Raw genomic sequence first — 12663 nt, forward strand, 5'->3', positions numbered from 1 at the left:
AAAGAAATAGAATTGACTTATCGTGTCTAGGAAGCCTTCACCTCTTCTAATACTAGCCAAGAAACATTTTTAAAATTCTCTTCTAACAATTTTTGTGCTTTCTTTTCCAAAATAAAGTTAGTAAGAACCAAAGGTAATAGTTGTCTACAAAGGAAGAAAATCTGCTGGGGATGACAGGAACATTGCACGCATGAAGTCATCACAACTGTGACTGTATGCTGAAGACCTGCATAATATCAAGCTCACCCAAACCCTGGCATGTATGGAGCAGAGGTTCTCAGAGCCCCAGCCCTAACCAAGGAGGTATTGGTGATTGATGGCTGTCAGGGAAGAGAGTCAATTGTCTTTAAGAATGTGGCCTCTGTGGTGCTAACCACGCTCCTTTAGACCTACGTCCATGAACATAGAACCACACCAAGCAGACTTATTGGGCTTATTATAAGGAATACATGAAGTTGGGAGGGGAAGTATTGAGGAGGAAAAGGGAAGAATTAGGGGTGAGATAATGAGGACTGACTTTATCAAAACAGTTTATATGTACAAGAAAAAAATTATCAAACAAAAAAATTATAAAATAAGTTCATCACACACACACACACACATACACACACACACACAAACAAACCTACAACTCTTTTTGCATTGCACCATGGCCTTTATTCTCTACTCTTTCTTGAAGTTATAGGGTATATTTTGTTCTCACCAATGGAACCCCATGCATTAGAAGCATATTTTGCCCCAGATTGTGGGCTAATTACAGTTATTGAATAACTAAAGGAATGCCTAACTCGCTTGGGAAATGTTTTCCATTAAGGCTTTTTAACAATAATGCTTTATCCTGATGTAGGCAGGTTTTAACACAAATGCTAATGTTTTTCTTCCTGGTTTCTTAACATTTGTATTTATAGCTTGCTTGTTCCATGGGTTTATCATTTCCTGGCAGGTTCCTAGCTATTTATCCCACCTAGCTTTGGATGTATCCCTCTTGCGCAGCAAGTTGTCCCTTCCTGCCTTGCTACAATGAATAATTACTCCATCTCCTTCTAGCATGTATCCAAGCAAGTATCACTGTTTCATCAATATGTGCTTTTTCCTATTGTGTTACTGTTTCCATGCTTTAGTTAAACGAGCAGTGTTTTTTGAGCCATTCTAATGAATTGTTCTTAGCATGGGAATGCTTTTTTCTTTCACAGTGTGCCACATGCTTCAACGTTACTTGCACATCTCAGGCCATTTGCACACAAGGCAAACGTCAGGAGAGATGGGTACCTGCCCTTAAGGAAGTTTTTCAAGCTCTCTTCTTTGCTTGCTGCTTTTAAGCACTGTGAGACTCAGGTACTTCACCTGCCCTGGCCTTCTGGTTGGCAATGTCATTTAGAGACTATTATAGACTACATCACTCCAAAATTCTTTTGAGTGTTGGGCTTATTGGGCTTTCCTCTGGGAAAGTGCTTCCTGAGACTGAAATTCATTCTGATGCCCTTTGCTCAGTTTTTGAATGGAGATCCTAACTCCTGGGAAGCCTTTTATAAGCACAGGTCAGCAAGGAAACAAACTTACTTCTGTTTCCCTCTCATGCGAAAGCTCACTTTTATTCTCCCAGGAGCAAAGCATAAATTCCTTATAGCCTTCACAGATCTCAACTCCCACATGGGAGATGGTTTCTCCCATGTGGCTAGTGTCTGCTAAAATATCACTGTATCAATCCATTCAGAGATGTTTAGCTTATATAAGTAGATTAGTACAAATTCCCAATTTAAAAACCATACCCCATTTTAATAGGAAAGAATATGAATGGGTAACTTACCAAAATAAGTTTTTATTTCCATTAAGAATTTAAAAGTTCACTTATATAAGTCCTAATAAGATGATAATATTTCTTGTTAAAGCAAATTTTTCAATGATGTTTAAATACCCAAACACATGAAAGGGAAATGATTCTATTTTTATACACAGGAACATTAAGCCAGAAAGGGAAATGCTTTTATTTTTATATACAAAAATATTAGGCCAGAAAGAAAGATTCTCTAGGGTCTTCACATAGAACAAAGCTAAACCTATGACTTTTACTCTTAAATATATATGTACATACACCTCACTCCCCCTACCCCCACCCACCTGCACTAAACTAAACCAAAAAGAATCATGTTGTAAGCATGCCCACAGGCTACAGGGCTTGCAGAAAGGATACCTCACTTTGGTATCTAGAGAGGTCCCTGCATCTCTTCTACTCTGTTCTTCGTTCTAGTCTCCCATGCTAACCCTCTTTTCTTCCTAACTGCTCATCTTACTAAAATCCCCTTACCCACCATTCTTTCACTAAGGGATTTTCCTCAAGAAAATGAACTTAGCAACATGACTTTTTACAAATCATGTTTTAAACATGTTCGTCTGCTATTAATGCTGATTATTAAATACTTTTGTTAATGGTAAAACATTGTCATGTTTTTAAATAAAGTTGCTCAAAATAACTTACTAAAATTCATATATAATTCTACATAAGACTATCAGGCTTCTAAGTGAAAATGAAAAGTCAGAGTAAAAATGACAAATTTATTAAAAATCTGAAGGAAACAAATATAATTTTAACTTCATATTTCAATGCTAATATCCACACATTCTTTCTCATAACAGAATGAAAACGTATATACATCTCACCACCTCTTTCTTCTCCTCAATTTTGTTAGTTGTTTGTGTATGTACGTGTCTATATGTGTGTATACACAGATGCGTAAGAATACACACACGTGTACACACTTGTGTATTCACATGCACACGCACTTACACTCACACCTTTGATAGTCATAATAACAATATTCTGTTGTGGATCTCAACATCAATGATTTCAGTTCCGTGTTTCGGGCAGTTCTATCATAGCTTCTCATCTGAGTTTTATTTTGTTTCTTTTTATAGATGCACTTAAAAAAAAGTATTTCCTCTTTAGGAGAAAGTCACGTGTGCCCCATGAGATGTTGCAGGTACATTTCACATCTTTATTCCTAATTCCCTGCAAGAAACTTAGGCGGCAGTGGCACGTTGATTTCCTATTTTCCTACTTTATTCAGAATCATATTTTGTTACTGTGCCAATGTCTTTGTGTCTATCCTAACAATCACTTCTCCAATTCCATTCCTATTTTGTCCCTTTTGTGTGTGTGATTTTTTTCCTCATCAGTCTTCCTATTTTTAAATGTACTTCTACTCAAGCTTATATTATATTTTGCTGCTTCTAAAGTAGCTCATTTTTTTCTAATGTTTTTATTTTCTTCCAAATAATGTTTTGTGTGCTCTGACAGCATTCTTTGTGCTGCCTCTTCAACTTTCCTGATTTCCATTGTGTCTATTCTTTCTCTTTCTATAATTCTGTTTCATGGGGCAGAACTCATTTGGTAGAATTTCATCACTTTTCATGTTGCTTGGTGTTATCTTATTTCCATGTGCTATCATTCCCTTGCTTATTACACAGATACAGTTTTGTCTCTAGTGATATTTTGCTAACATCAGGGGGATGTTTGTAAGGGGAAAGGTGGGCTTGCCCTTAATCTTTAATTTTGTTGGGTTCACTTAAAATCTCCTGCAATTAGTCTGCTTGCTTCTCTTTTGACTGTGAATATTTACACACACCCCTTTTGGTATTTGGGAGTCTTCACGACTTTAGGAGGCCGCCTTTATGTGCCAAGAGTCTTGGATCAGAAGGCAATCAGAGAACCCTTCCAGTTCTCACCCAGACTCACCTTTGTTAGTGAAGACGATCTCCCTTTTTCCTCCAAATTTCCAAACATTTCACATTTTTTAATGCTATCTCTCCCTATGTGTGCCTTGGATCCTACATGGCAAAAACAGATCCTACCTCTGTTAAAAAGGTGACTTGGTGCACTTCTTGTAACCACAGCATTTACCTGTCAGAAAATCTCCTGTCTGACTTAAATGGATGAAGGTTGACATCTTTCTTTCTCATTCATTTTAATCCAGCCTAGCAACACTGTGGCTGTGACTTTTGAGTTGCCCCCATTGGTGAGTACGGAAGGAGTGACCAAAGCAGTCTGAGGAAGTATCTCTAAGGAAGAGCATGACAACTGGTCACCTTGATATCAAGATCAATCTCCTTTTGAATTTTCTCAAGTAAACAAATCATAACCTGACCCATACTCTTTCTCCCTTAATCTTAATGGTGATTAAGATCATTTCCTGTAACAGTTTATGCCCCAGCAGCCCACATTTTTCATATGTGTAGAAATTAAAGGCTTAAGCTGGGTGTTGGTGGCACACACCTTTAATCCCAGCACTCAGGAGGCAGAGGCAGGTGAATCTCTGAGTTCCAGCCTGCCTGGTCTACAGAGCCAATTCCAGGATAGCCAGGGCTACACAGGGAAACCCTGCCTCAAAACAAAACAAAACCCCAAAACAAAAGCAAGCAAATAGACAAACAAAAATTAAAAGCTTAATTCCATTGAACAACAAAATCGTCCTCTTTACCTTTCTACCTAGCATGGTGTTTAGCATATAACAAATGCTCAGCCAGAATTTTGAATAAAGGAATGAACTCACTTATGGTATAGACTGGCCTCCAAAAAAATGTGTTATATTATAGGGCCTCAGCTATACAAAGACAAGTAAGCCATGCATGTTATGAGCATGACAAGTAGAAAGTGAACAATCTTTTGAAGACAGAGCAACAGAATTGAACTCAAGCAATAAGTGCAGAGAAACTTTATCAGACTGATTATACAGATTTTTATTTTTATGGGGGTTTGGAACTGAACAGTAAAGCAGACATCAAAACGACAAATGAGAGCTGACTAGCACAAGAGCACTGATGTAGAGCTGAGATGGTGGCTGGAAAGAGTCTTACTGTATTCTAAAACATAAGAGACTTTTGCTTGTTTCTCAGAAAGGACATGAGCTTTTCTTATACTAAAATAAAGTAATCGAAGGAAAAAAATTATGTTGTTCTCTTTATTGCAGAAAAAAAACCTTGAAAAAAGACAACTATCGTTTATCAATAAATATCTCTTCCTTTCTGTGCTGGTGTTTCCCTTCCAGGCTCTTGGAAAACCACTATGGGCAGGCCTGCTCATACTTGCATACATGCTAAGGGCAGGGTGAGAAAGTCACTAAAGAAAAAAAAAGATCTGGGTGCTGGAGAGATGGCTCAGAGTTTAGGAGCACTGGCTGTTCTTCCAGAGGTCCAGAGTTCAATTCCCAGCAACCATATGATAGCTCACAACCATCTATAATGTGATCTGGCCTGCAGGTGTACATGCAGACAGAACATTGTGTAAATAATAAATAAATCTGAAAAGAAAAGAAAGGAAGAAAGGAAGGAAGGAAGGAGGAAGGAAGGAAGGAAGAAAGAAGGAAAGAAGGAAAGAAAGAAAGAAAGAAAGGAAGGAAGGAAGAAAGAAAGAAAAAGAATAAAGCACCAAGTTAATCTGTGGACAGAGAGGATTATGTGCAGAGAACTTGGAAAGTATAAGCTGCTTCAAAAAAGGTGAAAAAGCTGGCTCAGTGACTCTCGACCTGGAAGCAATAGGGCTCCTTAGTAGTGAGCTAGGAAACAGTATGGAAGGGGTGCCTGGGGTTCTGAGGAGTGGCCGTGATCAATGAGGTCGGCTAGGGATGCTAACTGCCTAATAAAAACTGCCCTGTCTAACAGCAGTGGAGCCCTGGCAATCTCTCTGATGACCTTCTAGGAGGCAGCCTGAGCAACTTCAGTCCAGAGCCCATAAACCAGAAGCGCTCACAAGACCTGAAATCCAGCCACCTTGAACCGGTCTTCTGCAGCAAGCGAGCTGAGGAGAGTTTATGCGAGTACATCACTCTGGATCTCATAGCTGAGCTGAGTCTGTAAATTACTCAGCTTCTTTAACCCAGAGAGGGCTGAGAGGACAATGGTTTCTGCGCATGGTAGTAAAACCTCTCTGGCTTGTGCCGTTGGCGTCATAGGGAGCCTGTGACATCATCATCCAGATCCGAGTACTCACTCTTGGATCATTCCTCAGGTTTGGGATACACTGTGTGCCTAAGTGTGTTGTCCGGATGTCATTCAAAAGCTACCCCTGCGGTAGGGTTCCACTTGGCATGATCCTTGCCGAAGCTCTTCCTGGCATAGGCTCGAAGTCTCAGCGCCCGCTCTTTCCTTCACTTGACAATAAGAATGTCATCCTGCTCCACACAGTCATTGGGGTCATTATCCCGGCTACAGGATGTCACTGGAATAACCCAGGGGCTGTTGGAGGTGAGGTCTCCAGAGGCAACATGGCGCATCTGGTCTTCATTTCACCTCATGTGAAGAGTGACCTCCATCGAACACTCAGGCAGAACTCTTCGCTCGTGCAGTCCAGGGGTTCTGCAGCTTGTACACAGTGTCATCACTAGTGAGAGGGATTAAACCAAGCCTGTGGGCAATGAATTCATTGGAAAGGACTGAGAAATAAGCATTAATCTGAATCCAGTCTATGGCTATTATGGGCACCTTGTTGATGAAGACACTTTAAGCGGAAATGGCCACCTTCAGGTCCTTGTACTCAATAATGAACTTCATGTTCTTCTTGGGGAGTTTCCGTGATCTGCAAGGTTGGCTGCTTGGCTGGATGGTGTAAGGCATCGTGACCCGTAGCATGGCACTGAAATGTTTTTTTAATATTTTTGATTTTCTGTTGAGGAAGGCACTGGTGCTTTTTTAAGAACAGGGAGATAAGTAACTAAGATTTCAAAGGTTATTTTTAATTAATTATTCATGAATTACAATTTATTCACTTTGTATCCCTCCGTCGTTCTTTCCCAATCTCACCCTCCCTCATCTCCTTCCATGCTCCAAGTCCATTCCTAGGGGAGGTCCTCCTTCCCTTCCATCTGACCCTAGCCTATCAGGTCTCATCAGGACTGGCTGCATTGTCTTTCTCTGTGGCCTGATAAGGCTGCTCCCCCCTCAGGAGGAGGTGAACAAAGAGGCAGCCACTGAGTTCATGTCAGAGACAGTCCCTGTTCCCATTACTAGGACACCCACTTGGAGACTGAGCTGCTATGGCTTACACCTGTGCAGATGTTCTAGGTTATCTCCATGTATGGTCCTTAGTTTGAGTATCAGTCTCAGAAAAGATCCCTGTGGCCAAGCTTTTTTTTTTTTTTTTTTGGTTCTGTTGGTCTCCTTGTGGAGCTCCTATTCCCTCCAGGTCTTTCTATCTCCCCCTTCTTTCATAAGATTCCCTGAACTCACTCTGCCCAAAGTTTGGCTATGAGTCTCAGCATCTGCTTTGATAGCATGCTGGGTAGAGTCTTTCAAAGGCCCTCTAAGTTTATTTTTTGTATGTTGCTGTTTTATGACAAAGAACGGTCTTTGTGTAATAGAATAATTTGTTGGTAAATGCCTGAAGTTATTTTAACTTCCGCAGTAAGAAGAAAGAATAAATTATCAATAAACTCAGTAAAACATACTAGTAGCTGAAACATCCATGCTGTTTAAATTTAAAAAAAAATCACTGGAATTTAAGGTTGCTGGTCTATACTCCACAATCATGCTCACGAAAGCAACCTTGATTAAACTCACTGGGTCACACACACAGCAAGAGTTGTGATCTGGAGAGATAGCTCAGCAGTTAAGAGCACTAATTGCTTTTCCTAAGGAGCTTGGTTTTATTCCCAGACCCTACATGGTGGCCAACAGCCATTTGTAACTTCTATTCCAGGGGATATGGTACCTTTTTCTGATCTCTATAAGTGCCAGACATGTAATTAACACACACACACACACACACACACACACACACACACACATGCAGGCAAAAAAACCCTTACCACATAAAATAAAAAAATAAATCTAATTAATAGTTTTTAAATAAAGATGAAGTTATGAATGGAACTTGTTGGAGAGAATGGGTACAGCTAGAATAGAAGGTAGACAAGTGAGGACAATGGGGTTTATATGCTCAAATTATCGTCTATATATGTATGAAATTATAAAGGAATAAATTGTAAACTCAGTCACATAAAATAATTCTATTTTCAAATTTGTAAAGCATGATGGGTCATATATACCAAATATGTAATAATGAGAGAATGCCTTTTAACCAATGCTGCTGCTTCATAACAATATCGTAAGTGTAATGTTTACATTAGAGAAAAGACACTTATTTTCATCCCCTTTGATACGGTAAATTAAAATAAAAATGTTAGGCTCTATATAAACAGTAGTAGCTAATAAATATCTTAGGAATACATCTTCACTGGCAATATTTCCATATAAATATATTTACAAAATGAAATACTATTTCACTTCATAATTAAAGAAAAGTTTAAATTCTTTACCTTGCTATTTATTAAATTAAATATTTAAATGGTGTTTGAGGGATGATGATGGGGGGATCCAAGATGGCGGCAATCAGCCTTCACCATATCTGAGGGACAGAGGAGCTGAAACTCCAAAACTGTTGAGTGGAGGGGCAGCTGAACCCAGAACATTGACAGTGAGGCTTCCGGGAATAAAGGGGACAAACCCTGAGCTGAGACTATTAGAATTCAGGTTAACTGGGGACCCCAGGTTCTCCTGGGGACTCAATTCCCAGGCACTCCTCCTTTAAAGGGACTCCTACTCAATGGTGGAGGCAGCAGCAGAGGCAGCGGAGGAGGCCCGCAGTGCACACAGCTCCTAGCACAGAACCCCCTGCTTGAGATTTGAAACAGAATACTCAATCCCCTGATATTTCCCCTCAACAGGTCTTCCTTCTCCATCCTTGGCAGAGGCAGAGGCCGCAGAGGCCACAGAGGCGGCCCACAGTGTCCGCCACAGAGCACGATGCCTAGGCTGCAATGCCCACAACTCCTACCACAGAATGCAGTGCTAGCGGCTCCACCAGGCCAACCAGGCCTCCCAAACAATTGTGATTCTGTGTCAGTGCCTCTTCTTTCCTCAGGTCCAGCTGAAACACCAACACATACTCTCAAACCAGTGGACCTCTCTCATCTTCCTGAAGAATACTCCAGATACCAGGGAAAGACCCCAGTCTGAAGTACAGACTCCAGGAACAAACAGTAAAGGTTATGGATAAGCAGATGGCCAGAAGTCAACATAAGAACACACCCAACAAAAATCAGGACATTATGGCTCCACCAGTAGCCCCCAAAATCAATGGATATTTCAATGCATTGGAAACACAGGAAAATAACTTTAAAGCTATGCTTATCCAGTTATTAGAGGCACATAAAATGGAAATGAACAAATCTTTCAGAGAAATAGCCACACAAATGGAGGCAAATAAAGAGGAAATGAACAAAGCCCTCAAAGAAATACAAGCAATACATCCAAACAAATAGAGACACAAGTAGAGGCACAATTAATTAGTGGCATATAGAGAGGAAACGAACAACAACAACAACAAAAAAAAAACAGAACCCATAATAGAAAGACAGGAATCCACATTCAAACAGATGAAGGAAATGTTGCAAGGCATGAAAACAGAGTTAGAATCAATAAAGAAACCACAAACAGAGAAAACCCTGGAGCTGGAGGACTTAGAGAAAAGATCTGGAACCACAAAGGTAAGCATCACCAATAGAATGCAAGAGATGAAAGAAAGACTCTCAGGTGATGAAGATACACTTGCAGAAATTGATACTTCTCTCTCTCTCTCAAAAAAAAGTAAAATTGGAAAAGTCCCAAATACAAAACATCCAAGAAATCAAGGAAGCCATGAAAAGATGAAATCTAAGAATAATAGAAATAGATGAAAAAGATTCCACATTCCAAGGTCCAGAGAATATTTTTAAGAAAATCATAGAAGAAAAATTTCCCAACTTAAAGAAAGAGATGTCCATAAACATACAAGAGGCCTACAGAACATCAAATAGACTGGACCAGAAAAGAAGGATGATAACAAAGGATTCTTCAAAATGAGAAAATATCTATTTCATATATAAAGTTTTTGTGGAGATTAATACATATATATATATATATACACACACATATATATTATCCTAAGGAATGCATATGAGCACAGTTTTAGCAGATATTTACCCATAGTTCTATGCCTAAAAGGACATTGCATGCTTAATAAATCATTTTATGACTTTAGTTTAAATCTGTCATAGTTGTGCTCAGATCTAAAAAAAAAAAAAAAAATTAAACGTGCTGCAACCACGGCTGGAGAAGTTCCAAAAGTAGTGAAAACAAAAAGATGATTTGTGATTGAAATTTTTACTCTACTTTTAAAGGTGAATTTTCATATCACATATTTTGTCAAGAATTTTTGAATAAATTCAATATGAGCATAAAGTTACCTCGTTACTCTGCAATGACAGGCATGGTATAGAAATTTCAAATATACTTGGCCGTGAAATAAATTTTCATTGAGTTGTTATTGTTACTGTTGGTAGTGGTGATGGTGATGGTTTGTGTATGTGTATGTGTGTTTTTGATATACATGATGGTATAACTTCATGCATATAAACGTGTGAAGTCACAGGTCAACCTTGAGGATCTCTCTCAGTCACTATTCACCTTGTTTTATGAAACAGGTCCCAGTGGTCTGGAGCTCACTGCTTCGACTAGATTTGCTGGTCAGCAAGCTGGAGGTTATCTTTCTATCTTTGCCACTATTGCAATGGGACTAGAAGTGTGTGTGTTATACTGAACACTTTCATTGAATGCTGGGGACTGAACTCAAGTCGTCATGCTTGCATAACAAATGTCTTAATGAGATCCATCTCTCCAACTCTCATTCATTCCAAGAACTGACTTTTGCTCATCAGGCATAATGTATCCTTCCTGTGAGTCTTTGGAATAATTCCAAGAAGCCAACTTGCTAGGGTCAGACTCCTGCTTTCTGTATGCATAGCTCCCACTCTTAATTGTCCTGTAGCTGATGTAACTGAAAGAGTTACTATATGAGGATTGGTTTTCTATGACATGAAAAAAAAAAAAACCTAAAAATGGACAACATGAAGTAAAGAATGTGCTAACGTCTATAAACTATATGAAGACAGATATTAAAGCACAGGTGAAAATGTGTGTAACAAGCTAAGGTATAGCATTTCCAGCTGGCAATAAAACTATCTGTAGTAACAAAGCATATCCATAGATAGTAAGTCACTGTAAGAAAGCCATCCATTTAGTCTCAAAATAGTTTAACATTATTAGTTAGAATAACAAAAAGAACAATTCATAATATAAATAGCTATGCTTAATTTCTCCATCTAGAATAAATCTTTTTGTGGAAGGTGAAAAAAACATGTTAATTAAATTAATTTCATGCTGATATAACTATTTACATTGGGTATCCATCTTTAGATGAGTTTCTGTTGCTATGCTTTATTTTTTCACTTTTAATTTAAGGAAACAAAGGCCGTCATTTCAGTGAAAAGATTTCCATTTAAAACATGTCACTTTTGTAAATGCCATATTCATAGAGTGTACATTATGAGAAAACTTGTGATACCATTATCTCATGTTGAGAAGAGAGATTTTTTTTTGCCTTTTCAGCTTGTTAGATTTTCGACATTTACATGATCTTCTTTTTTACTTTTTTATTTTACTATTTTATTTTTTGTGTGCATGAGTGTTTTTTAATCTGGAGGCCAAAAGGGAGTACTTCGTCCCTTTGTAGCTGGAGTTCAGGAAGTTGTGAGCACGTGGCATGGGTGATGGGAACTGGATCCATGTCTTGTCATGAACAGCAAGTGCTCTTAATTGATGAGCCATGTCTCCAGCTCTTCAATTCTTTCTTAAAACAAATGGAAGCCAACTGACATCATGGCAAATTTTGGTCTATATTGAACTTAATAATTGTTTGCATATTAGTGTATTGCTATAGTTATTATCAAAACACAATAATGGTGATACAATTTTACATGCTATCTTTCCCTTTTCTTAAAATGAGAAATACGTCTGAGATTTGAAAGGGTGTGGCAGACAGTAAGAGCTGTGTTTATTATTGAACTTTAATCATTCTAAGTAATTAGCTACTTTTAATGATGTGAAAGGGATAAAGTGCTGTGGACACATAATGTAGATAGAACCAGAGATATGTAATTTTCATCCAGCTGCCACATCCTCCCATTTGTTAAACGCTTTGGTAGTTATTAATTTTTTGATATATCATTGTCTTGATTTATAACAATTCCCATATACTATTTTTATGAGAAATAATTTGATTAGTGCATGTAAAGTATTCATCCTTGGTACCTTGTAAGTAAGTGCTTGTAAGTGCTCTGATTCACTAACCACGAAATCTGCCTTGCAGAAGTCTCTAGTGTGTACTGTGCTAATAAAAAGGAAAAACAAAACCCCTCCCCCCCAAAAAAAAAAACAACGAATGCTTCCTTTCAGCCAGTGCATTCATTCTTGAGCAAACAGAACCTACCAGCTCTTGCTGTCCTGTGAGAGTATATTAGGCCTATCAGTTAGTAGCTGTGAGCGGAGACACTGGGAGTTAGGGTGCTTTGAATGGAGTAGTATAGCACCTTTCCTACCTGTCTGGAGCTGCTTGGCAAGATCTTGCATGTCTCACCATGACGTCACTGGACTTGTTTTTGCGAGTGGGACTGTATGTGGTTTCTATAGATCAGACTAATCAGACTCTACCACAAAATAAATAATTGTGTTCTTGAAATGAAAACTGTCAAGAGGGAGGGTCCAGAGAGAGATAGGAAGAGAGAAGGAATATGAAAC

The 12663-nt window shown here is 38.7% G+C and overlaps 1 protein-coding gene and 1 pseudogene across 3 annotated transcripts in view; both read right to left on the reverse strand.

Moving 5' to 3' along the window:
* Ptchd4 (patched domain containing 4) overlaps positions 1-12663 on the reverse strand; it is a 184750-nt gene that overhangs the window by 86141 nt on the left and 85946 nt on the right. The window lies entirely within an intron of this gene.
* Positions 5803-6606, reverse strand: LOC110539998 (DNA-directed RNA polymerase II subunit RPB3-like; annotated as a pseudogene).

This window comes from Meriones unguiculatus, chromosome 16 (assembly GCF_030254825.1).
Source record: "Meriones unguiculatus strain TT.TT164.6M chromosome 16, Bangor_MerUng_6.1, whole genome shotgun sequence".
Classification (NCBI taxonomy): domain Eukaryota; kingdom Metazoa; phylum Chordata; class Mammalia; order Rodentia; family Muridae; genus Meriones; species Meriones unguiculatus.